At 39.1% G+C, this 26,206-nt stretch overlaps 1 protein-coding gene across 4 annotated transcripts in view; it reads right to left on the minus strand.

Moving 5' to 3' along the window:
- The window catches only part of RNF121 (ring finger protein 121), a 91,133-nt gene that overhangs the window by 28,204 nt on the left and 36,723 nt on the right, over nucleotides 1-26,206 (minus strand). The gene's annotated exons all lie outside the window — the stretch shown is intronic.

Consider the following 26,206-nt stretch of genomic DNA (forward strand, 5'->3'; position numbering starts at 1 on the left):
AAAATGAACGTAAAATGGATTAAAGACCTACATAAAACTCCTAAAAGACAACATAGTAATTTTTTGACATTGGCTTTAGCAGCATTTTTCTAGATAGGTCTCTTCAGCCAAGAGAAACAAAAGCAAAATTAAACTCTTTGGACTACACCAAAATAAAAAGATTCTGTAGAGCTGCACCTGGTGGCTCAGTCAGTTAAGTGTCCAACTGTTGGTTTCATCTCAGGTCATGATCTCAGGGTCCTAGGATCAAGCCCCATGTCAGGCTTTGCACTCAGCACAGAGTCTCTGCTGGAGACTCTCTCTCTGTCCCCCTGCCTTTGCTCCTGCCCCTGCTTGCTCTCTCTCAAATAAATAAATGAAATCTTAAAAAAAAAAAAGCTTTCGTAGAGAAAATAAAACAATCAACAAAATAAAAAGGCAACCTTCTAAATGGGAGACAGTATTTGCAAATGATATATCCAATATCCAATAAGGGGTTAATATTCAAAATACATAAAGCACTTCTATAACTCAAATAGCAAAATACAAATAATCTGATTAAAAATGGGCAGAAGACATACATGAAAAGATGTTCAACATCACTAATCATAAATACAAGTTAAAAAAAATAAATGCAAGTTAAAACCACAATGACATATTATCACATGCCTGTCAGAATGGTTAAATCAAAGACATGAGAAATGAGAAGTGTTAGCAAGGATATAAAGAAAAAGGAACCCTGTGCACTGTTGGTGGAATGTAAAATGGTGCAGCTACTATAGAAAACAGTATGGAGGTTCCTCAAAAAATTAAAAATAGAACTACCAGTAATTCCACTATTAGGTATTTACCCAAAGAGAACTGAAACACTAATTTGAAAAGATATATGCACCCTTATGTTTACTGCAGCATTATTTACAGTTGTCAAGATATGGAAGGAACACAAGTGTCCATTCCCAGATGAATGGATAAAGAAGATGTGGTTTACACACTGCAATATTACTCAGCCATAAAAATGGGAAACCTTGCCATTTGTGACAATATGGATAGACCTAGAAGGTATTATGCTATGAATTCAGACAGAGAAAGACAAATACCATATGATTTTACTTATATGTGGAATAAAAAAAATAAAATACAAACAAACCAACAAACAAAAAGCAGAAACAGACCCATAAATAGAACCAACTGAAGGCTGTCGGGGAAAGGTGATGGGGGAAAGGCAAAAGGATGAAAGTGAGTAGGAGTTACAGAACACCAGTTATGGAAAGAGTAAGTCATGGGGATAAAATGTACACCATATATAGTGGTTGGGAATATAGTAAATGGTATTGTAATATTGTATGGTCACACGCTTGTGGTAAGCATGGCATAACATATAGATCTGTTGAGTCAATATGTTGTACACCTAAAACTGATGTAAAATCATGTGCCAACTATACTTCAATTAAAAAAAAAAATCACCAAAACTTCTAGGGGGAAATATGTGGTGGGGTTATTGCAATTTCTTTAAAAGTTTAGTTTGTCCTTTCCAGAAATAATAAATGATCTAAAACACAAACCAAGGATTTGAGGTCACCTTCAGGTACCTGGACACACTCCATTAGGTAGGCATAAAAGCCAGATTCTGTTCAGGGCCTAGAAAGCAGTGCCTGACCAGGGGCCAAGCAGGGGGGCAAGTGAATGGAATAGCTTCCCACGTGAAAACTGGTAAGTTACAACTTGCCCTAATTTCTTTATTTCTACTGCAGTATTTATTATCATTCTGCTTAATAAGTAAATTGAAGCTTCTTCATTAAGGAAGGCATTTTTAGTGGCAAGCTTGGCGATTGTAAATTGCTGAAAGTTACCTAAGATTTTTAGAACAATGGCAGGGACGCTGGTGCCATCTGCTGGCGACATGTTATGCAGCCACATTAAGTTCAATAATTTGCTCAAGTGTTTGTGCCTGATGCTGTCACAAAGTAATGGGAAGCTTTTGCCCTAACTTCACTCCGAGGATTTGGGATGGTGAGACAAATGCATAAACTGAGCAGCCGTCAAGTACAAGCAGTGAAGCATTAAGTACTGACATGAGAGTTCAGAGGAAAGACAGCAGTGTGAGCAGGAGCCATCAAGGAAGACTGCCTAAAAGCGGCAGAACTCTGGCTGGTTCTGAGGGGGCTTGGATTTGACCAGCTGAAGAGGGAAACTGCAAGCCATTTATTTGCCTTTCTTTCCCTGAGTCTACAAATACAAAGCTGAAGTGAAGACTAGCCTGAAACTGTGTTCACTGATTCATTCTGCAAACATTTACACAGGACCATCCCAGCTTCTCTGATCCAGAAAGTTAAGAATAGATGCATGCTACCTTATCTCTCCACAAGACTATACAGCTGAAATGATAATGTTAGGCACTAACAATAAGAGCTAGACTGTATTTAAATAGACTGTCTTTCAGATTTTGTTCACCTCAGAAACTGTAATTCATGAAAAACCAGAAAAGAAGTCCCATATCACATCCTCCCCAGGGCACCAGCTCCCCTGCTGGTCTGCTCACGCTTGGCACTTTGGTCTTCAGGGTTCTCACCACTATTGTATTGCCCTATGTTGCGGGGGGCAGTGATCACCCACCATGCTTGGCTGAAAAGGAAAATAAAGGATGAACTGAAAACTGCATGTCCAGCTAGTAGAGCAAAGTAAGAGACTCGCAGCTAACAGAACAATCAGTTTGGAAAAAATACTGATAAATGGACAGAGGTCAACTGAAGGAAGGTGTTTAGGATATGTGTCACAGCTCTGGTCAATATTTTCGTGAATAATTTGTTGAAAATACAAAGGATCTGCTTACCAAACTGTGGACAGCAAAAAGTTTAGGAGCTGGAGAGAACAAGGCAGCAAACAGAACACAGAAGCAGCAAAATAAAAATGAATAAAAGTTTGTTTCTAGAGTTCTTCTAGCTCTAACACTGTATGAGTTACTAAGCTGAAATGAAAAACCAAAACTATATGAGGAAACCCAACCAACTACCCAAGTATAGAAGGAAAATGAGTGGCTTAATAGCAGTTTATGTGAAACAGATCTAGGGGTCTCAGTTGACCACAAATTGCCAGGAAATATATGCCAGCAGGGCCACTGACAAAAAAGCTAAGGTAACCTATGCTGCTTAACTAGGAATATGCCCAGAATGAAGGAGGCAGCAGTTCTATTGTTCTCTGCTCTGTCAAAGCATTCTTAGGGCTATACAATTAAGTCTTGGGACCACACTGTACAAAGAACATTGACAAAGAAACATGGCCATAAGGGAGCAGTCAGGATTACAAAGGGTCTAGAAACCAAGTTACATAATAAACAGCTGAAGGCCCTAGGACAGCAGACCTGGAGAACTATAGAGAGGCAGAGATGCTACCTTCAGTTATCTGAAGACTGTCCAGAGGCCCAGTAAGGAGATATATGCAGTGTAGTTCTGTGACCAAGTATGACCCCACATATTGCTAGAATACTCTACAGGGCAGAAACTTGGGTTTTCAATTCCCCTCTATCATACCCTAGCAAACTGTTGACCTTATCACATGAGGAAGACCATTCTACTGCTAACAGATATGCTAGATAATTCTTCCTCTGAGGCTGACCTGAAAAATCTGCCTTTGTGTACCCTCTGCCTCTGGATCCAACTATGGTCTTTCAGAGAGTTACACAGTACGTTTACTTCCGTGTTTCTTATGACTACTCTTCTAATACCTAGAATTTTGTCTTTTTCCCCCAACCCATCTTCTCTCCAGGCAAGAGTTAGCCCAAGTAATAATTTAACAAACACTTACTGAGCCCTTACTGGACATCATAAGAACTTGGACATCTGCTAAGAACTGCAGAATCCAGAGATAAAAAACTAAACCTCCTCAAGAACTTAAGACTACCAAGGAGAAAAAAAAATTATAATGCAGTATGATAAGTGCTATAAAGGATGTAGCCCTGGTAGCCAGAAAGTGGAGGAGAGGCTTTCAGTCCACAAGGCTTCCTGAAGAAAGCAATCTTTGACCTCTGAACTGATGGCCTAGTAGATGTAAGCAAAAGCATCATTATGAGTGAGTGTTCAGGATAAGGAACATGGTATTTCTGAGAAAGTACAAATAAGGAGGGAGGTTTGAGAAATGAGCCGAAAGAGCAGGCAAGGCTCAGAGAAGGCTGATGTCTGCATTACACATACAGAAGTTTTTATTATAGTCTGGGAGAAAAGTTTTTCTTTTGCATAGGAAGTGGGTTACCATCCTTTACCATCTTAGACGGTATTCTCTAGTCACATTTCAGTAATCCTCTTAATGTGTTTGTCTAAGAAAAATCTATAGTAAAGATTTCTAGGTAGGAGATTTTGCCACTCATCCATTCCACAAGGGAACAGCAGTTCAGGGGATAGGAGCTGGAAAAGATATGGTTTTTGGTAACAGAGATGATGAAAGCTTCCCCTTTGGAGATCTTTAAAAATAGGACAGATACTTTTCCAGGCATAAACTTACTCCTTCTCTTAAAATCCCTGTGGGAGCTAAGAAACAAGTAATATTAGACTCTGAACAGATGATGAAAACTGTGTGACAGAGAAGCTAAAAAAGCAAGCTGGGCCTAGGCTAGGTTTCCAATCCAGATCTTCTGTCTCCAAGTCCTGCCTCCCTGGTACCATTCACTTCTGAGTTTGCGATAAAACCCTGGAAAAGCTGAGGAAGCGGTATAATATAGATATTAAAGGGGTGGAGAAGGATGGACCTGGCCAAAAGTCACTGAAGAAGGAAATATCAGGAGAGTTAAAAACAAAAGTGACCATGGCAGAAACTGACAATATCTTGGAGCTTTTGAGAAACCTCAAAAAAATGGCTGAGTGCTCATATGAGAAGAGCACTTAACCAAGAATCAGATTTGGATTTATGTCCAGCTCCCCAATTTAATGGTCATGTACTCTCAACAAGTCTCTGCAGTGTTTTGCACTTTGATTTACTACTCTGAACAATGGAGTTATATCCCTATCCTGACCACCATATAATGCCACTGTGAGGTTCCAATGAGATCAGACAAGAAAAGTATTTTTTAAAAATACCAACAAATTGCAACTATAAGCAGCTTAAGGTAGTGTTACTACTGTTGTTATTACTGAAAAGAACAGTAACCTGAATTTTTTTTTTTTTAAGATTTTATTTATTTATTTGACAGAGAATGATCACAAGTAGGCAGAGAGGCAGGCAGAGAGAGGTGGGCGGGGTGGGGGGGTGGAAGCAGGCTCCCTGCTGAGCAGAGAGCCTGATGCAGGGCTCAATCCCAGGTCCCTGAGACCATGACCTGAGCGGAAGGCAGAGGCTTTAACCTACTGAGCCACCCAGGTACCCCCTGAACTTTAAATATAGAAAACAGCAGGACCTTTTGCTCCTCTATAGCAGTTAATTTAGATGAAGTTCTTTTAACGTGAAGGATGGACTTGAACTCCTAAGTTACAAAAAGATGTAACTTTTCACTTTTCACAGTGAAACCAGTGGACTGGTATACTTGCTCATAATCAGCCTAATGGCTGGCAGCATCCATGCTGCTCTCTGCCAGTGCTTCTCATTAAGGGTGAATTTCCTCCCCAGGGGACATTTGATGAAGTCTGGACACATTTTTGGCTATCATGATCAGGAAAAGGGATGCTAGTGGCATCTAGCAGGTAGAGGCCAGGTGTGCTGCTAAATGTCCTCCAATGCACATGGCAGTCCCCCATGAAAATAAAGAATCATCTGGCCCAAAATGTGAATAGTCTCCCTATTGAGAGACTGGACTAGGAGAATAGAACTAGTGTTTTTCCACTCAGGATTCATGTGTGCCCACTGAAAGGCTGGACTGCCAACTAGCACTAGGGAAAAACAGAAAATTTCATTCAGTTTGAGAGAAAAAGAGCCTTATCAATTAATTCCATCATTTCTCAGCATGTCCATAAGAAGCTTTTTTTTTTTTTTTTAAGCTCTGATAGCTAATCTCAAACAGTTCATGTTTCTACTACCTGACAATCATCCCAGTGTCTCTCCTTTACACAACATTCTCTGAGAAACCATTTTGCTTTGATTCTTTTTTATTCCCATTCTTCACTCTGTAGACATTTAATGTGTTTGATATATTTTTGTTTGTATTTGTACTTACAAACTGTATTTTTTGTGTATGTATTTTGATTTATTAGTTGGCACTATATTTTTCTGTTCCTTACTTTTTAGATCCACAAGTTGTTACAGGTAAAGCTAATGTGTTGCTTTAACTGCCAGAGTCCTGATATGCAGCCACCACATTTTACCTATTTATTCAGATACAAATATCCAAACTGCCTCTAACTCTTCAATTAACTGCCATAATTAACATTTAAATCAATACCTTCTCACATGTCCCTTTAGGATATGTCACAAGATATGTATATATTCCATCTGACTGAAACTCCCAGGCTGCTCTCCATAATACCTGCCCCAGCTTCATACCTACAAAGAACAGACAAAAGTTCCTAAAGCCTCTGATCCCTGCCAGCAGTTGGACATATCTAGCTTGTTAGTCTAGAATATCAATTATCATCAATTTTAATTATTACTAATCTCGTATTCTGCTATCAGTTAACTTTGCCTATCCTACCCTTTACAGAACAAGTCCCCTTAATCCCTTTATTTATTTATTTATTATTTATTCAAAGAGGGACACAGCAGGGTGGGAAGGACAGATAGAGAGAGGGAGAGAGAATCCCAAGTAGACTCCATGCCCAGCATAGAGTCTGACATGGGGGCTCAACCCCACAACCCCAAAACCACGAACCAAGACAAACTCGAGTCAGATACTTAATTGACTGAGCCGCCCAGGTACCACCCTTAATCTTAAATAATCAAATTTATCAAAATTTTATCTTATTTATCCACATAATTTTTATTAACTTCTTTTTTTTTGCCTTTCATAATTAGAACTTTAATCTATCCTTAGTTCCCTTTGTATAGCATGTGATACAGGAATCTAGTTTTAATATTTCTCCATATTCTCAATACAATTTACTTAAAAATGAATATTTCCTTCACTGATCGGTGGTTACACTTTTATTATCTTTTTTTAAGATTTAATTATTTGAGGGGTGCCTGGGTGGCTCAGTGGGTTAAAGCCTCTGCCTTCGGCTCAGGTCCTGATCCCAGGGTGCTGGGATCGAGCCCCGCATCGGGCTCTCTGCTCAGCAGGAAGCCAACTTCCCCCTCTCTCTCTGCCTGCCTCTCTGCCTACTTGTGATCTCTACCTGTCAAATAAATAAATAAAATCTTAAAAAAAAAAAAAGATTTATTTATTTGAGAGAGAGAGGGAGAATAAGTAGGAGGGCCAAAAGGGGAGAGAATCTCAAGTAGACTCTGGACAGAGTACGAAGCCCTGACACAGGGCTCAATATCACAACCCCAGGATCATGATCTGAAATCACAATCTGAGCTGACGCCAAGAGTTAATACTTACCTGACTGAGCAACCCAGGCTCCCCTATACTCTTATTGTATATTAAGGTCCTATTATACAGAGATCTGTCTCTGAGATCTGAGATCTATTTGTCTATTTTTATGGTATATCTTACTATTTGAAAAGGCAAGTCTTTGTCTTGGGAATTGCTTTCCTTCTCCCTTTTAAACTTCAAGTAGAGGGGAGAAATGAGTTAACCAGAATCTCTAATGAATATTCCCATCATTAGTCATGCATGGACCACTTTTAATTTTTAAAAATTACTTTTAATTGTGGTAAAAACTCAGAAAATTTACCATCTTAACCATTTTTTTAACGGACTTTTTTTTTTTTTTTTAAAGATTTTATTTATTTATTTTACAGACAGAGATCACAAGTAGCCAGAGAGGCAGGCAGAGAGAGGAAGGGAAGCAGGCTCCCTGCTGAGCAGAGAGCCCGATGCGGGGCTGGATCCCAGGACCCTGGGATCATGACCTGAGCCAAAGGCAGAGGCTTTAACCCACTGAGCCACCCAGGCACCCCCCCATCTTAACCATTTTTAAATGTATGGTTCAGCAGCGCTAAGTAATATTCCCACTGCTTTGTAACAGATATCCAGAACTTTTTCATCTTACAAAACTGAGACACTTCTATGCCCTTTAAATAACAACTCCCCACATCCCCCCTCTGCCCCAGGTCCTGATAACCACCATCCCACTTTCTGTTTCTGTGAATCAGACTACTCTAGGTACCTCATATAAGTGGAAGACAAATAAAAGCATTTGTCATTTTCTGACTGGCTTATTTCACTACACATAATGTTCTGAAGGATCACCATGTTGAAGCGTATAACAAAATTTCCTTCCTTTTTTAAGTTAAATTATTTTTAATAATATCGTAACTACTAAACCCATCACTCAACATAAAAACTGGAACATCTAAAACTACTTATATCTACCTATGTGCTCTTCTCTAGCCTATCCTCCATCTTCCATCCAACATCACCCTTATCCTGCATCTTGATTTTATCATTCCCTTGCTTCTTAAAATAAAGTTATATTATGCATTTACATATTTTTAAAAGATACTCTTTAGTTTTCATTGTTTTTAGCTTTCTATGAAAGGTACCAAGTTATGAGCAGCCTTCTGAATCTTTTTTCACTCAATATTAAATTGCTAAGAGTATCCTTACCATTACTTTTAACTACAGTTAATTATTTTTTGTGTTGTTTTATGTATTTCATGTTGTATATATGGTTTTATAAGTTACATAATATTCCATTGGGTGAATACAACAAAGCTTAACTTATCCAGTCACCTATACTTGGGTATTGAGTCATTTTTAAGTTTTTGCTATTATAAATAATGCTGTTATGGAAATTCTGGTACATCTCCCTAGTGTGCATATGCAAAACTCCAAGATCAAAATGAAGAGGCAACCTACTGAATGGGAAAAGATATTTTCAAATGATATAGGGGTTAATATCCAAGATATATAAAGAATCTATACAGCCCTACACAAAAAATAATAATGAAAGAATCTGATTAAAAATGGGCAGAGGAGGGGCCCTGTGTGGCTCAGCAGAGTGAGCATCCCACTCTTGGTTTCAGCTTGAGTCATGATCTCGAGGGTCCTGGGACTGAGCCCCACTTTGGGCTCCCTGTGCTGTGAGAAGTCTGCTTCCCCCCATCTCCTTCCCTCTGTCCCTCACCCCACTCTTGCATACGTGCACAGGCTCTGTCTCCCTAAAATCAATAAATAAATCTTCAAAAAAAGAAAAGATTCTAAAAATGGGCAGAGAACCTGAATAGACATTTTTCCAAATAAGATATACAGATGGCCAAGAAGTACATGAAAAGCTGCTCAACATCACTAATCATCAGGGAAATGCAAATCAAAATTATAGTAAGATATGACCTCACACAGAATGGCTAGTATCAAAAAGATAACAAGCCTTAGTGAGGATTTGAAGAAAAGGGAAGCCTGGTATACTATAAATTGGTATAGCCACTGTGGAAAACATTGTGGAAGTTTCTCAAAAAATTTAAAATAGAAATAAATAGAAATATCATATCTAGTAACTCCACTACTGGTTATTTCCTGCCCTGCGCTCCCTGACCCCAGCAAAAGAAACCATTAATTTTGAAAGATATGTGCCATCTCTATGTTTTTTGCAGCAATATTTACAACGGTTAAAATATAGAAGCAACCTAAGTGTCCAGTAATAGATGAATGGATAAAGAAGATGTGATATATGTGTGTGTAATACTATACAGCCATAAATAACAATGAGATCTTGCCATTTGTGACAACACGGATGGACCTAGATAGAGCCTATCATGCTAAGTGAAATAAGTCAGACAGAGAAGACAAATACCTTGTAACTTCACTTACATTTGGAATCTTAAAAAAAAAACACAAAAAACAAAAAACACACACCCACCAACACATATGAACAGAGAGAAACAGATTCATAAATACAAGGAGTAAACAGTTAGCTGCCAGTGAGGGAAAGAATTGGAGGATGGACAAAATAGTCATAGGGGATTAAGAGGTACAAACATTCAGTTATAAAGTAAGTCAGGAAATTGAAAAGTACAGCACAGGGAATACAATTAGTAAGACATAATAATGTACTGTGACAGATGGTACATATACAAATACAATGATACACTTATCGTTATACACTGTATAATGTACGGAATTGTTGAATCACTATGTTAAATACCTGAAAATAATACAAGATTCTGTATCAACCATACTTTAATAAAAAATTCAAGGAAACTAAAATAGCAAATACAAAATCTAGTCAACAATATGAACAAGTAATAGAAGAAAACAAATGACTACTAAGCATGAAAACATGCTCAACCTAATTCAAAAAGTAGTCAATATGGGCGCCTGGGTGGCTCAGTGGGTTAAGCCGCTGCCTTCGGCTCAGGTCATGATCTCGGGGTCCTGGGATCGAGTCCCACAATCGGGCTCTCTGCTCGGCAGAGGGCCTGCTTCCCCCTCCCTCTTTCTCTGCCTGCCTCTCTGTCTACTTGTGATCTCCCTCTGTCAAATAAATAAATAAAATCTTTAAAAAAAAAAAAAAAAGTAGTCAATAGCTTAGATATTTTCACTCTATTAGACTGACAAAAGAAAGAGCAAGAGAAGAAGGGAACACAGAGGAAATACAAAAACCACCATAAAACAAGTAACAAAATGGAAATAAGTATGTACCTATCAACAATTACTTTGTTTTTTTGTAAGACATTTTAAAGAATTTTTTATTTAAGTTATGTCTACACCCAACAAGGGGCTCAAACTCACAACCCTGAGATCAAGAGTCGCACAGTCCTTTGAATGAGCCAGCCAGACACCCCTATCAATAATTACTTTGAATGTAAATGGACTGAACACTCCAATCAAAAGACACAGGATGACAAAACAGATAAAAAAACAAGACCCATCTATATGCTGCTACAAGAGATACATTTCCGACTTAAAGACACATACAGAATGAAAGTTAGGGGATGGAAAAGCATTTTTCATGCAAATGGAAGTGAAAAGAAAGCCACGGTAGCAATACTTTTATTGGACAAAGTAGACTTTAAAACAAAGACTGGGGGCGCCTGGGTGGCTCAGTGGGTTAAAGCCTCTGCCTTCGGCCCAGGTCATAATCCCAGGGTCCTGGGATCGAGCCCTTCATCGGGCTCCCTGCTCCGAGGACAGCCTGTTTCCTCCTTTCTCTCTGCCTGCCTCTCTGCCTACTTGTGATCTCTGTCTGTCAAATAAATAAATAAAATCTTAAAAAAAAACAAAGACTGTAACAAGAGATAATTAAGGACACTAATAACCATAAAGGAGACAATCCATCAAGAAAACGTAACAATTGTAAATATTTATGTACCTGACTAGGCGCACCCGAATACATAAAGCAGCTAATAACACACCTAAAGGAAGTAATTGACAGTAATATAATAATAGTAAGGGAGTCAACCCACTTACATCAATGGATAGATCATCCAAGTAGAAAATCAACAAGGGAAGAGTAGCTTTCAATGACACATTGGGCCAGATGGATCAAACAAATATATTCAGAACATGCCGTCCTAAAATAACAGAATACACATTCTTTTCAAGTGGACATGGAACATTCTCCAGAACAGATCACATATTAGGCCACAAAACACATCTCAACAAATTTGAAACAAACCCACAATGGATTAAGGATCTAAATGTGAGACCTAAAACCATAAAAATCCAAAAAGAAAATATAAGCAATAATTTCTCTGACATCAACCACAGAAACATTTTCTAGATCTGTCTCCTGAGGCAAGAGAAACAAAAGCAAAAATAAACTACTGGAACTATATTAAAGTAAAGTCTCTGCACAATAAAAGAAACAACAAAACTAAAAGACAATCTACTGAATGGGAGAAGATGATGAACTATGACTTCACACCTGTCAGAAGGTCTAAAATCAAAAGCACAAGAAAGAACGAGTGCTGGTGAGGACGTAGAGAAAAAGGAACCCTTGTGCACTATTGGTGGGAAGGCAAACTGGGGTAACTACTGTGGAAAACAACACGGAAGTTCCTCAAAAAATTAAAAATATAAATACTGTATGATCCAGTAATTCCATTCCTGGGTGTTTACCCAAAGAAAACAAAAACACCAAATGGAAAGATATATGCACCCCTATGTTTATTGCAGTCATTATTTACAACACCCAAATTATGGAAGCAGCCCATGCCAATCAATACATGAATAAAGATGATGTGGTGTATACACACACACATATATACATACACACAAAGGAACATTACTCAACCATAAGAAAATGGGATTCTGCCATTTGTAACAACATGGATGGGTCCAGAGAGTATAATGCTAAATGAAATAAGTCAGTCTGAGAAAGACAAATACTGTAGGATTTCCTTCATGTATAATTTTAAAAAATGAACAAAGAAAAAAGAGACAAATGAAAAACAGTCTTTTTAGAGAACAAACTGATGGTTACCTGAGGGGAGGTGGGGGGGGGGTGAAATAGTTGAAGGGAATTGATAGCACACTTACCACGATGAGCCTGAGTAATGTATAGAATTGCTGAATCATTATATTTTACACCCGAAACTAACGTAACACTGTAACATTAACTACACTGAAATTAAAATTAAAAAAAGAAAAGTCTGGTACTGACATAAGTATAGTCATATAGTTTAATGGAAAAGAACTGAGAGTACAAAAATTAATGTATACATATATATTCAACTGGTTTTTTATAAGAATGACTAATCATTCAATGGAAAAAGAAGTTTCTTCAAAAATGGTGCTAAGACATGCAAAATCCATATGCAAAAAAATGAAGTTAGACCCTTACCTCACACCATTTACAAAAAGTAACACAAAACAGACCAAAGACCTACAAGTAAGAGTTAAAAATATAAAACCCTTCCAAGAACACATACAGATAAAACTTAATAGTCTTGGATTTGGCAACAGATTCTTAGATATAACACTAAAAGCATGAGCAACAAAAGAAAAAAATAGGTTTAAGAGTACCAAATTGGAACAAGTAGTGAATAAACCATAGAGATCTAATGCAAAGTATAATGCATATAGACACCAATACTGCAGTCTAATCAACAGACTTGCTAAGAGACAAAACCTTAATTATTTTAACCACTAAAAAGGATAATTATGTGATGTGACAAAGGAGCTTAATACTGTTATAATGGCAATCATACTGCAAAAAATAAATGTGTCAGTTAAGATGTTGTAACCTTAAATATACCCAGTGTCAGGGGCGCCTGGGTCGCTCAGCCATTAAGCATCTGCCTTCAGCTCGGGTCATGATCCAGAGGTCCTGGGATCGAGTCCTGCATCAGGCTCCCTGTAGGGAGCCTGCTTCTTCCTCTCCCTCTGTCACTCCCCCTGCTTGTGCTTGCTCTGTTTCATGAGTAAATAAAATCTCTAAAAAAAAGTACTCAATGCTGTGAAGTGTGTAAACCTGGTGATTCACAGACCTGTACCCCTGGGGATAAAAATATATGTTTATAAAAAATTAAAAATTAAAAAAAAAAAGTACTCAATGTTATATGTCAAATATATTCATTAAAAAAGAAAAAAAGAGATAAACTGGACATCAAACTTAAAAATGTTTATGCATCCTCTTTCCCATCCTGCAAGATGGGGAGTAAAAAGAACAAGTGTTGAGAAAAAAAATTTGAGATGCCAGATACTAAAGAGAAGAAAACTAAAACCAAGAAGGATGATGCTGGTGGCAAGGTTAAGAAGGGTAATAACATCATGGGGCACCTGGGAGGCTCAGTCATTGAGCATCTGGCTTCAGCCTGGGTCATGATCCCAGAGTCCTGGGATCAAGCCCTGCATCAGGCTCCCTGCTCAGAGAAACCTGCTTCTCTCTCTTCCACTCCCCCCTGCATGAGTTCCTTCTCTCGCTGTGTCTCTCTGTCAAATACATAAAATCTTTAAAAAGAAAAAAAGGGGGTAACCTCATGGCTAAAATGCCAAATGGAAAGCCCCACTGCAATCAAAACCCTCTCCTAGTCAGAGGAATTGGCAGCTATTCCTTATCAGCTATGTATTCCAGAAAGGCCATGTACAAGGGGAAGTATTCAACAGCTAAGAAAAGAAAGAGAAGATTCTTGCTTCTGTCACAAAATCAGTTGGTGGTGCCAAGAACAGTGGTACCAGAGTGGTTCCCCTTCACAAACGCTGAGGTATTATCCTACTAAAGATGTACCTCAAAAGCTGTTGAGCCACAGGAAAACCTTTTAGTTAGCATGTAAGAAAACTGAGCTAGCATCACTCCTGGGACCATTCTGATCATCCTCACTGGGCACCACAGAGGCAAGAGGGTGGTTTTCCCGAAGCCTCTAGGCCATGGCTTGTTATTTGTAACCAGACCTTTAGCCCTCAATCAAGTTCCTCTGTATAGAAAACACTAGAAATTTGTCATCGCCACCTACACCAAAATTGGTATCAGTGTGTGAAAATCCCACAATGTCTCGCTGATGCTTACTTCAAGAAGAGGCTACATAAACCCAGATACCAGGAAGGTGGTATCTTCAACAGAGAAGGAGAAATAGGAGATTACAGAGCAGTGCAAGGCTGATCAGAAAGCTGTGGACTCGCAAATTCTGCCAAAAATTAAAGCTGTTCTTCAGTTTCAAAGCTACCTCCACTCTGTGTTTTCCCTCACATATGGAGTTTACCCTCACAAATTAGTGTGCTAAATTTCTAACAAAGACCCTAATTAAATAACAGATCCATTAAAATGTTTATGAACCAAAGGACACTCTGGAGAAGGTAAAAAGGCAACCCACAGAATGGGAGAAAGTGTTTATAAATCATACATCCAATAATGGTCTAGTATCCAGACTATATAAAGAACACACACACACACGAGAAAAAACCAAGGAACAAACCAAAAGCAGTTAAAAAATGGGAAAAGAGGTGGAATATATACATGTAGCCAATAAACACATCCTTTTTTTTGTCAATAAATGTATCAAAAGATCCTCAACATAGTGAAATCATTAGGGAGATACAAACCAAACCACAATGAGATACTACTTTATGCCCACTAGGGTGACTATATGAAAGAAGAGAAAGAGAGAGAGGGGGAGGGAGGGAGGGAGGGAAAGAGAGACAGGGAAAGGAGGAGAGAGGGAGAGAGAGGGACAAGAGAGAAAGTGAGGGGAGGGAGGGAAGAGGAGAGGGAGAGGGAAGGAGGGAGGGGAAAGAGACCAGAAGAGAAGAGAAGCAAAGAACAAGTGTTGGTGAGAATGTGGAGAAACTGGAACCAATGCACTGTGGGTTGCAATGTTAAATGGTATAGCCGCTATGGAAAATTGTTCTCAAAAAGCTGAACAGTTCTACTCCAGGGCATACCCAAGAACTGAATACAGGTGTTCAAATAAAAGCTTATAAAGAATGTTCACAGCAGCATTTTTCACAAAAACCAAAGGGTGGAAACAACCCCAATGTCCATCAACTGATGAAGAGATAAACAAAATGTGGCATATCCATACAAAAAAGTATTATTCAGCCACAAAAAGGAATTAAAATTGTACTGATACTGCAATACTACTGAACCTTGAAAACATCATGCTATGTGAAAGAAGCCAGACAAAAGGCAACATATTGTATAATTTCATTTATATGAATATCCAGAATAGGCAAATATATAGAAAACAGATTTTTTGCCAGGACCTGGTGGGAGGGGGAAATGGGGAGTGACTGGTTAATGGATATGGGGTTTCCTTCTGGGTAATGAAAATGTTCTAGAGCTAAATAATGGTAATGGCTGCACAGCACTGGATGTGCTAAATGCCACTGAATTATATACTTTAAAATGGTAGAATATCCGTTCTTAAGGTTTTTCTTCTTTTTTTAAGATGTATTTATTTGAGAGAGAGAGTGTGTGTGCATGAGTGGGAGGGGCAGAGGGAGAGGGAGAGAAAAAATCTGAAACAGACTCTGTGCTGATCGTGGAGCTGACGTGGGGCTTGATCTCACGATCTGGAGATCATGACCGGACCTGAGGGAGTTGGTAGCTTAACCAACTGCGCCATTCAGGCAACCCATAAAATAGTGAATATTTTTATGTGAAATTTCTGTCAATAAAAAGAAAATTCTATTCTTCCACAGAGTATCTTAAAACTTTTATATCTTGAGCTTTTTTTTTAGGGGTGGGAGCAACAACAGTCACTACCATTAGTTTTAGAGTGTTACAAAACACTTTGCCATAGAATCTTGTATCATCTTCACAACCCATGAAGTAGATACCACCCCAACTTAGAGATAAGAAAAACAGGCTCAAGATATAAAGTCACATAGCTAGGAAGTGAGACAGCTGACGGATCAAATCAGACTAGGCTGGCTCCACTCTATCATACTGCCTACAAGCCAAACAGCTTCAACTTCTGGTAAGCTTGAAAAAGGACAAGATAGGACAGTACAAGAAAGGACAGCTTATTGCATACAAGCATCCTGGGCAAATTTTCTTCTTCCAAAGTTAGTGTTTTAATTAAAGCAGTAAAAATATTCATTGTATACAAGTTAATAAACATTTTTTAAAAATCTAGGTCATTATTTTATAAGAGTGGAATAAAGCAGATATTACAGATTTCCTTTCCCAATTTTTTAAAGATATGGCTTTAAGTTTCTCAGTGCAAGGTATTTATAATGTTGACATGTTTGCTCACCAGTGAAGTTCACCATAATGCTTACAGGGCATGGCAGTAAAGTTCATGGGATAATTGTGCATGCTCCTTATATAACTAGCTTCACAGTCATATTTTTTTTAATTTTTTAATTTTTTTATAAACATATAATATATTTTTATCCCCAGGGGTACAGGTCTGTGAATCGCCAGGTTTACACATTTCACAGCACTCACCAAAGCACATACCTCCCCAATGTCCATAACCCCACCCCCTTCTCCCAAACCCCCCTCCCCCAGCAACCCTCAGTTTGTTTTTGTGAGATTAAGAGTCACTTATGGTTTGTCTCCCTCCCAATCCCATCTTGTTGCATTTATTCTTCTCCTACCCCCTTAAGCCCCCATGTTGCATCTACACTTCCTCATATCAGGGAGATCAGATGATAGTTGTCTTTCTCTGCTTGACTTATTTCGCTAAGCATGATACGCTCTAGTTCCATCCACGTTGTCGCAAATGGCAAGCTTTCATTCCTTTTGATGGCTGCATAATATTCCATTGTGTATATATACTACATCTTCTTTATCCATTCATCTGTTGATGGACATCTAGGTTCTTTCCATAGTTTGGCTATTGTGGACATTGCTGCTATAAACATTCGGGTGCACGTGCCCCTTCAGATCATTACGTTTGTATCTTTAGGGTAAATTACCCAGTAGTGCAATTGCTGGGTCATAAAGCAGCTCTATTTTCAACTTCTTGAGGAACCTCCATGCTGTTTTCCAGAGTGGCTGCACCAACTTGCATTCCCACCAACAGTGTAGGAGGGTTCCCCTTTCTCCGCATCCTCGCCAGCATCTATCATTTCCTGACTTGTTAATTTTAGCCATTCTGACTGGTGTGAGGTAATACCTCATTGTGGTTTTGATTTGTATTTCCCTGATGCCAAGTGATATGGAGCACTTTTTCATGTGTCTGTTGGCCATCTGGATGTCTTCTTTGCAGAAATGTCTGTTCATGTCCTCTGCCCATTTCTTGATTGGATTATTTGTTCTTTGGGTGTTGAGTTTGCTAAGTTCTTTATAGATTTTGGACACTAGTCCTTTATCTGATATGTCGTTTGCAAATATCTTCTCCCATTCTGTCAGTTGTCTTTTGGTTTTTGTTAACTGTTTCATTTGCTATGCAAAAGCTTTGGATCTTGATAAAATCCCAATAGTTCATTTTTTGCCCTTGCTTTCCTTGCCTTTGGTGATGTTCCTAGGAAGATGTTGCTGCGGCTGAGGTCGAGAGGTTGCTGCCTGTGTTCTCCTCAAGGATTTTGATGGATTCCTTTCTCACATTGAGGTCCTTCATCCATTTTTAGTCTATTTTCGTGTGTGGTAAGGTAATGGTCCAATTTCGTTTTTCTGCATGTGGCTGTCCAATTTTCCCAACACCATTTACTGAAGAGGTTGTCTTTTTTCCATTGGACATTCTTTCCTGCTTTGTCAAAGATTAGTTGACCACAGAGTTGAGGGTCTATTTCTGGGCTTTCTATTCTGTTCCATTGATCTATGTGTCTGTTTTTGTGCCAGTACCATGCTGTCTTGATTATGACAGCTTTGTAATAGAGCTTGAAGTCTGGAATTGTGATGCCACCAACTTTGGCTTTCTTTTTCAATATTCCTTTGGCTATTCGAGGTCTTTTCTGGTTCCATATAAATTTTAGGATTATTTGTTCCATTTCTTTGACAAAGATGGATGGTACTTTGATAGGAATTGCATTAAATGTGTAGATTGCTTTAGGTAGCATAGATATTTTCACAATATTTATTCTTCCAATCCAGGAGCATGGAACATTTTTCATTTCTTTGTGTCTTCCTCGATTTCTTTCATGAGTACTTTATAGTTTTCTGAGTATAGATTTTGTGCCTCTTTGGTTAGGTTTATTTCTAGGTATCATATGGTTTTGGGTGCAATTATAAATGGGACTGACTCCTTAATTTCTCTTTCTTCTATCTTGTTGTTGGTGTAGAGAAATGCAACTGATTTCTGTGCATTGATTTTATATCCTCACACTTTACTGAATTCCTGTACAAGTTCTAGCAGTTTTGGAGTGGAGTCTTTTGGGTTTTCCACATATAGTATCATATCATCTGCGAAGAGTGATAGTTTGACTTCTTCTTTGCCGATTTGGATGCTTTTAATTTCCTTTTGTTGTCTGATTGCTGAGGCTAGGACTTCTAGTACTATGTTGAATAGCAGTGGTGATAATGGACATCCCTGCCATGTTCCCGACCTTAGCAGAAAAGCTTTCAGTTTTTCTCCATTGAGAATGATATTTGCGGTGGGTTTTTCATAAATGGCTTTGATAATATTGAGGTATGTGCCTTCTATCCCTATACTTTGAAGAGTTTTGATCAGGAAGGGATGCTGTACTTTGTCAAATGCTTTTTCAGCATTTATTGAGAGTATTATATGGTTCTTGTTCTTTATTTTATTGATGTATTGTATCACACTGATTGATTTGCGGATGTTGAACCAACCTTGCAGCCCTGGAATAAATCCCACTTGGTCGTGGTGAATAATCCTTTTAATGTACTGTTGAATCCTATTGGCTAGTATTTTGGTGAGAATTTTCGCATCTGTGTTCATCAAGGATATTGGTCTATAGCTCCCTTTTTTGATGGGATCCTTGTCTGGTTTTGGGATCAAGGTGATGCTGGCCTCATAAAATGAGTTTGGAAGTTTTCCTTCCGTTTCTATTTTTTGGAACAGTTTCAGGAGAATAGGAATTAGTTCTTCTTTAAATGTTTGGTAGTATTCCCCCGGGAAGCCATCTGGCCCTGGGCTTTTGTTTGTTTGGAGATTTTTAATGACTGTTTCAATCTCCTTACTGGTATGGGTCTGTTCAGGCTTTCTATTTCTTCCTGGTTCAGTTGTAGTAGTTCATATGTTTCTAGGAATGCATCCATTTCTTCCAGATTGTCAAATTTGTTGGCGTAGAGTTGCTCATAGTATGTTCTTATAATTGTTTGTATTTCTTTGGTGTTAGTTGTGATCTCTCCTCTTTCATTCATGATTTTATTTATTTGGGTCCTTTCTCTTTTCTTTTTGATAAGTATGGCCAGGGGTTTATCAATTTTATTAATTCTTTCAAAGAACCAGCTCCTAGTTTCGTTGATTTGTTCTATTGTTTTTTTGGTATCTATTTCATTGATTTCTGCTCTGATCTTTATGATTTCTCTTCTCCTGCTGGGCTTAGGTTTTTTTTCTTGTTCTTTCTCCAGCTCCTTTAGGTGTAGGGTTAGGTTGTGTACCTGAGACCTTTCTTGTTTCTTGAGAAAGGCTTGTACCGCTATGTATTTTCCTCTCAGGACTGCCTTTGTTGTGTCCCACAGATTCTGAACCGTTGTGTTTTCATTATCATTTGTTTCCATAATTTTTTTCAATTCTTCTTTAATTTCCTGGTTGACCCACTCATTCTTTAGAAGGATGCTGTTTAGTCTCCATGTATTTGAGTTCTTTCCAAACTTCCTCTTGTGGTTGAGTTCTAGCTTCAGAGCATTGTGGTCTGAAAATATGCAGGGAATGATCCCAATCTTTTGATACTGGTTGAGTCCTGATTTAGGACCGAGGATGTGATCTATTCTGGAGAATGCTCCATGTGCATTAGAGAAGAATGTGTATTCTGCTGCTTTGGGATGAAATGTTCTGACTATATCTGTGATGTCCATCTGGTCCAGGGTGTCATTTAAGGCCTTTATTTCCTTGTTTATCTTTTGCTTGGATGATCTGTCCATTTCCGTGAGGGGAGTGTTAAAGTCCCCTACTATTACTGTATTATTGTTGATGTGTTTCTTTGATTTTGTTATTAATTGGTTTATATAGTTGGCTGCTCCCACGTTGGGGGCATGGACATTTAAAATTGTTAGATCTTCTTGTTGGACAGACCCTTTAAGTATGATATAGTGTACTTCCTCATCTCTTATTATAGTCTTTGGCTTAAAATCTAATTGATCTGATATAAGGATTGCCACTCCTGCTTTCTTCTGATGTCCATTAGCATGGTAAATTCTTTTCCACCCCCTCACTTTAAATCTGGAGGTGTCTTCGGGCTTAAAATGAGTTTCTTGGAGGCAACATATAGATGGGTTTTGTTTTTTTATCCATCCTGATACCCTGTGTCTTTTGACTGAGGCATTTATTTAGCCCATTAACATTCAGGGTAACTATTGAGAGATATGAATTTAGTGCCATTGTATTGCCTGTAAGGTGGCTGTTACTGTATATTGTCTCTGTTCCTTACTGATCTACCACTTGTAGGCTCTCTCTTTGCTTAGAGGACCCCTTTCAATATTTGAACCGTTGTGTTTGGTGTTTGCAAATTCTTTCAGTTTTTGTTTGTCCTGGAAGCTTTTAATCTCTCCTTCTATTTTCAATGACAACCTAGCTGGATATAGTATTCTTGGCTGCATGTTTTTCTCGTTTAGTGCTCTGAATATATCATGCCAGCTCTTTCTGGCCTGCCAGGTCTCTGTGGATAGGTCTGCTGCCAATCTAATATTTTTACCATTGTATGTTACAGACTTCTTTTCCCGGGCTGCTTTCAGGATTTTCTCTTTGTCACTAAGACTTGTAAATTTTACTATTAGGTGACGGGTGTGGACCTATTCTTATTGATTCTGAGGGGCATTCTCTGAACATCCTGAATTTTGATGCTTGTTCCCTTTGCCATATTGGGGAAATTCTCTCCAATAATTCTCTTCAGTATACCTTCTGGTCCCTTCTCTCTTTCTTCTTCTTCTGGAATCCCAATTATTCTAATGTTGTTTTGTCTTATGGTATCACTTATCTCTTGAATTCTCCTCTCATGGTCCAGTAGCTGTTTGTCCCTCTTTTGCTCAGCTTCTTTATTCTCTGTCATTTGGTCTTCTGTATCACTAATTCTTTCTTCTGCCTCATTTATCCTAGCAGTAAGAGCCTCCATTTTTGATTGCACCTCATTAATAGCTTTTTTTATTTCAACTTGGTTAGATTTTAGTTCTTTTACTTCTCCAGAAAGGGCTTTTATATCTCCGGAGAGGGTTTCTCTAATATCTTCCATGCCTTTTTCGAGCCCGGCTAGAACCTTGAGAATTGTCATTCTGAACTCTAGATCTGACATATTACCAATGTCTGTATTGATTAGGTCCCTAGCCTTCGGTACTGCCTCCTGTTTTTTTTTTTTGTGGTGAGTTTTTTCCACCTTGTCATTTTGTCCAGATAAGAGTATATGAAGGAGCAAGTAAAATACTAAAAGGGTGGCAACAACCCCAGGAAAATATGCTTTAACCAAATCAGAAGAGATTCCAAATCGTGAGGGGGGAGAAAGGGGATAAAAAGAGGTTCAGAAAGAAAGAAAGAAAAGAATTTAAAAAAGAAAACGAATAAAGGAAAGTATAAAAAGAAAAATATATATATATATTAGATAAACTAGTTAAAAAACGTTAAAAAAGAAAAGGGTAAAAGTTAAAAAATTTTAGCAGAAGAAGAGAAAAAAAATGAAAATGAAAAAAAATTAAATTAACTGCAAGACTAAAGAATCACAGGGAGAAAGCCATGAGTTCCGTGCTTTGCTTTCTCCTCCTCTGGAATTCCGCTGCTCTCCTTGGTATTGAAACTGCACTCCTTGGTAGGTGAACTTGGTTTTGGCTGGATTTCTTGTTGATCTTCTGGGGGAGGGGCCTGTTGTAGTGATTCTCAACTGTCTTTTCCCCAGGCGGAATTGCACCGCCCTTACCAGGGGCCGGGCTGAGTAATCCGCTCGGGTTTGCTTTCAGGAGCTTTCATTCGCTGAGCGCTTTCCGTAGAGTTCCGGAGGACGGGAATACAAACGGCGGCCTCCTGGTCTCCGGCCCGGAGGAGCCAAGGGCCCGGGGCCCCACTCCTCAGTGCGCCCTCAGAGAACAGCACCCAGTAACTCCCGTCTTCCTGACCTCCGGCCGCGCTCCGAGCTCACCGAGCCTGTGACCGGTTCAAGGTAACCCCGAGCTGTGAGCTGTTGGCTCTGTCTCTGTAGCCGGCTTCCCCGTTCTAATACCTGTAAGCTCTGCGACACTCAGACATCCCCGATCCTTCTGTGACCCTGCGGGACCTGAGGCCACGCTGACCCCGCGTGGGCTTCACCCCGGTTTAGCATCTGGAGCGATGTCCCTCAGTGGAACAGACTTTTAAAAGTCCTGATTTTGTGCTCCGTTGCTCCGCCGCTTGCCGGGAGCTGGTCCCTTCCCGTTGCTTTGGATTCACTTCTCCGCCAGTCCTACCTTTCAGAAAGTGGTTGTTTTTCAGTTTCTAGAATTGCTGTTCTTCTTCTCTTCGATCTGCCGATGGATTTGTAGGTGTTTGCAATCTTTAGATAAGCTATCTAGCTGATCTCCTGCTAGCTGAAGTAGTCTCAGCCTGCTACTTCTCCGCCATCTTGACTCCTCCTCATATTTCCTTTTAAGGATTAACTAACGAATGACATTATCAGTGGTTTTCCAGCACTATGATGACTCCTACATATGCTCCTGAGAAACAGAGAGGTCAGGGTTATCCAACCCTGTATCAATCAGAGCGGCCTCTTAATTATTATTTTCCATACTGGGTTTTTCCTTAAGATACTATTTGAAGAAAGTATTCCACAGATTTTTGAAGAATACTTATTGAAAACTACTAAAGTACATATCTGCATCCTCACATCCTTTAGAGGTTTTTAAAAATCTTTGCAGATTAGCCAACATTGTATAATTAAGATGATCTCTAAATACCAGCACAGAAATGCCAATGGTGTTCTCATTCTACTCTTGGCTTATGAGTGTTCTTATTTTTCCAGGCTCAACTCAATCATCTCGGTAATCCCCACTCTATAGAGTACGCACTATAATCACACATTGACAAACAAGTGACTTATCTCAGATAACAGGGCAAAGCATGACCAGGGTCTAGACATGAAGCCCCACCTCGGGGGGCTAAACCTGCTGGATAGTCTCCAGCTCAAAAACTCTTGGTGTCATGTGGTGCTTCAGTGCATTGTGTCCTGAAGGTACAGATGTTTCTATTTGTGGTGCATGCCAACACTTGAACTGGCTATAAGCCAGTAATGTTCGGAACTTGTGTCTGCTCAAGGTCAAAGATTATCCTCTCTTCCTCCTATGCTCTAGGTTATCCCTTGTTCCCTTGATGGAAAACCCTTTCCAGGAGCAACATATGGTACAATAGAAATTATGCAATATGAAACAGAAGACCTGGGTTCAAATCCTGGTTCTATTAGTATTCCCTTCATGCCTCAATTCTCTGGGCCTCAGTCTGTTCACAGTACTTACCTCATGGGCTACTAGGAGGATTAAATGACATAGTGCAGCAGTTCACATCTTGTGGGCTACACAGCCCTGGGCATGTCTGATCATATTATCAGAGGTCTGAAAAAGCATATACTAGAGAAAAAGAACCATTTAGGGATGAAGAATAAAAACCCTGGAGTAAAACTGTCTGGGTTCATAACAGTTTCATCACTGGAGCAAATTACTTAGTCTTTCTGTCTCAGTTCCTTATTTGTAATTGGAGAAAGTATTACCTTACTGGATTACTACAAGGATTAGCTGAGCCCACAATTGTTAAGTACTTAGAACACTGGCTGGCATTAAGTGAAAATTCAATTAATGTTAGCTATTGTTGCTACTATACATGCACTTGTATTTTCTTTTTTTTAAAAGATTTTATTTATTTGACAGAGACAGATCACAAGTAGGCAGAGAGGCAGGCAGAGGGGAGGGGGGAAGCAGGCTCCCTGCTGAGCAGAGAGCCCGATGCGGGGCTTGATCCCAGGAGTCGAAGGCAGAGTAGCTTTAACCCACTGAGCCACCCAGGTGCCCCACACTTGTATTTTCTATGCAAAGTATTATCACGTAGGTGTTTGCCAAAGTTGATGCTAAAATGTTAGCCTTGTAAAGGTTAAAAACTTGTAAGATGATAGTTTAAAAAAAAAAAAATCCAGTACACTATACCTGTCATGTCCTAATCCAGAGTGGCTGAATCTATGATTTTAATCTTCTCAAGCTTACTGAGACTTGTTTTGTGGCCTAACATATTTTCTATGCTGGAGAATGGTCCATGTGCACTTGAGAAGAGTATATATTCTGCTGTTGTTGGGTAGCATGTGCCCTGTATATCTGTTAGAGCTAACTGGTTTATAATGCTGTTCCCTCTACTAATATTCTACCTGGTTGCTCTATCTTAGGGAAAGTCAGGTACTGAACTCTGCAACCATTATTGTCGAACTGTCTATCCCTCTTCAATTCTGTCAATTTTTGTGTCACATATTTTGGGGCTCCTTAGTTATGTTCATAATTATACTATCTTCTAGTTCGTTTGAACCTTTTATCAATATATAATGTCCTTTGTCTCTTGTAAATTTTTTTAAAAGATTTATTTATTTATTTATTTATTGATTTGACAGAGAGAGAGAGAGAGAGAGAGATCACAAGTAGGCAGAGCAGCAGGCAGAGAGAGGGGGAAGCAAGCTCCCTGCCGAGCAGAAAGCCTGATGTGGGGCTAGATCCCAGGACCCTGAGATCATGAACTGAAGGCAGGGGCTTAACCCACTGAGCCACCCAGGTGCCCTCTTGTAAATTTTTTTGATTTAAAGTCTATTGGTCTGAGATTTAATAGCTACCCCAGGTCTCTTCAGACTATGATGTGCATGGAATATCTTTCCCCACCTTTTTACTTTTATTCTCTGTGTCTTTGTTTCTAAAGTGAGTCTCTCATGTTTTTTTTTTTTTTTAATCAATATGCTAATCTCTGCCTTTTACTAGAACAATTTAAACCATTTAAAGTAATTACCAATAGGGACGCCTGGGTGGCTCAGTCGGTTGGGCAGCTGCCTTTGGCTCGGGTCATGATCCCAGCGTCCTGGGATCGAGTCCCACATCAGGCTCCTTGCTCGGCGGGGAGCCTGCTTCTCCCTCTGCCTCTGCCTGCCATTCTGTCTGCCTGTGCTCGCTCTCTCTCTCTCTCTCTCTCTCTCTGATAAATAAATAAAAAATCTTTAAAAAAATAAATAAATAAAATAATTACCAATAAAGAATGATTTACTTCTGCCATTTAGCTATATGTTTTCTGTATTTTTTTTTAAGATTTTATTTATTTATTTGATAGACAGAGATCACAGGTAGGTGGAGAGGCAGGCAGAGAGAGAGAGGAGGAAGCAGGGTCCCCGCTGAGCAGAGAGCCCAATGTGGTGCTCAATCTCAGGACCCTGGATCATGACCCGAGCTGAAGGCAGAGGCTTTAACCCACTGAGCCACCCAGGCGCCCCCCACCCTTTTTTTTTAATTAATCTAAATCCTACCTGTAAGATTCACTTAAACACTTGGTCTTCCCAACAAGGTGATCACCTTGCCCTCTATTTGAATAGGTCCTGATGAGTATCCCCTTCATGGATCTGTCCCAAAATGTTTAAAAGGGAAGACCTATCTTTTCTGGCCATAAAAGTAGTCTCAAGTTCTACCTCTTTTTTTTTTTTTACCATCTGAATCACTTGCCTCCTAAAAGCATACCCACCATACATTATTCATACATTATTCATACATAACATCTATTATCTTTG

The sequence above is a fragment of the Mustela erminea genome, chromosome 9, assembly GCF_009829155.1.
Source record: "Mustela erminea isolate mMusErm1 chromosome 9, mMusErm1.Pri, whole genome shotgun sequence".
Lineage (NCBI taxonomy): Eukaryota > Metazoa > Chordata > Mammalia > Carnivora > Mustelidae > Mustela > Mustela erminea.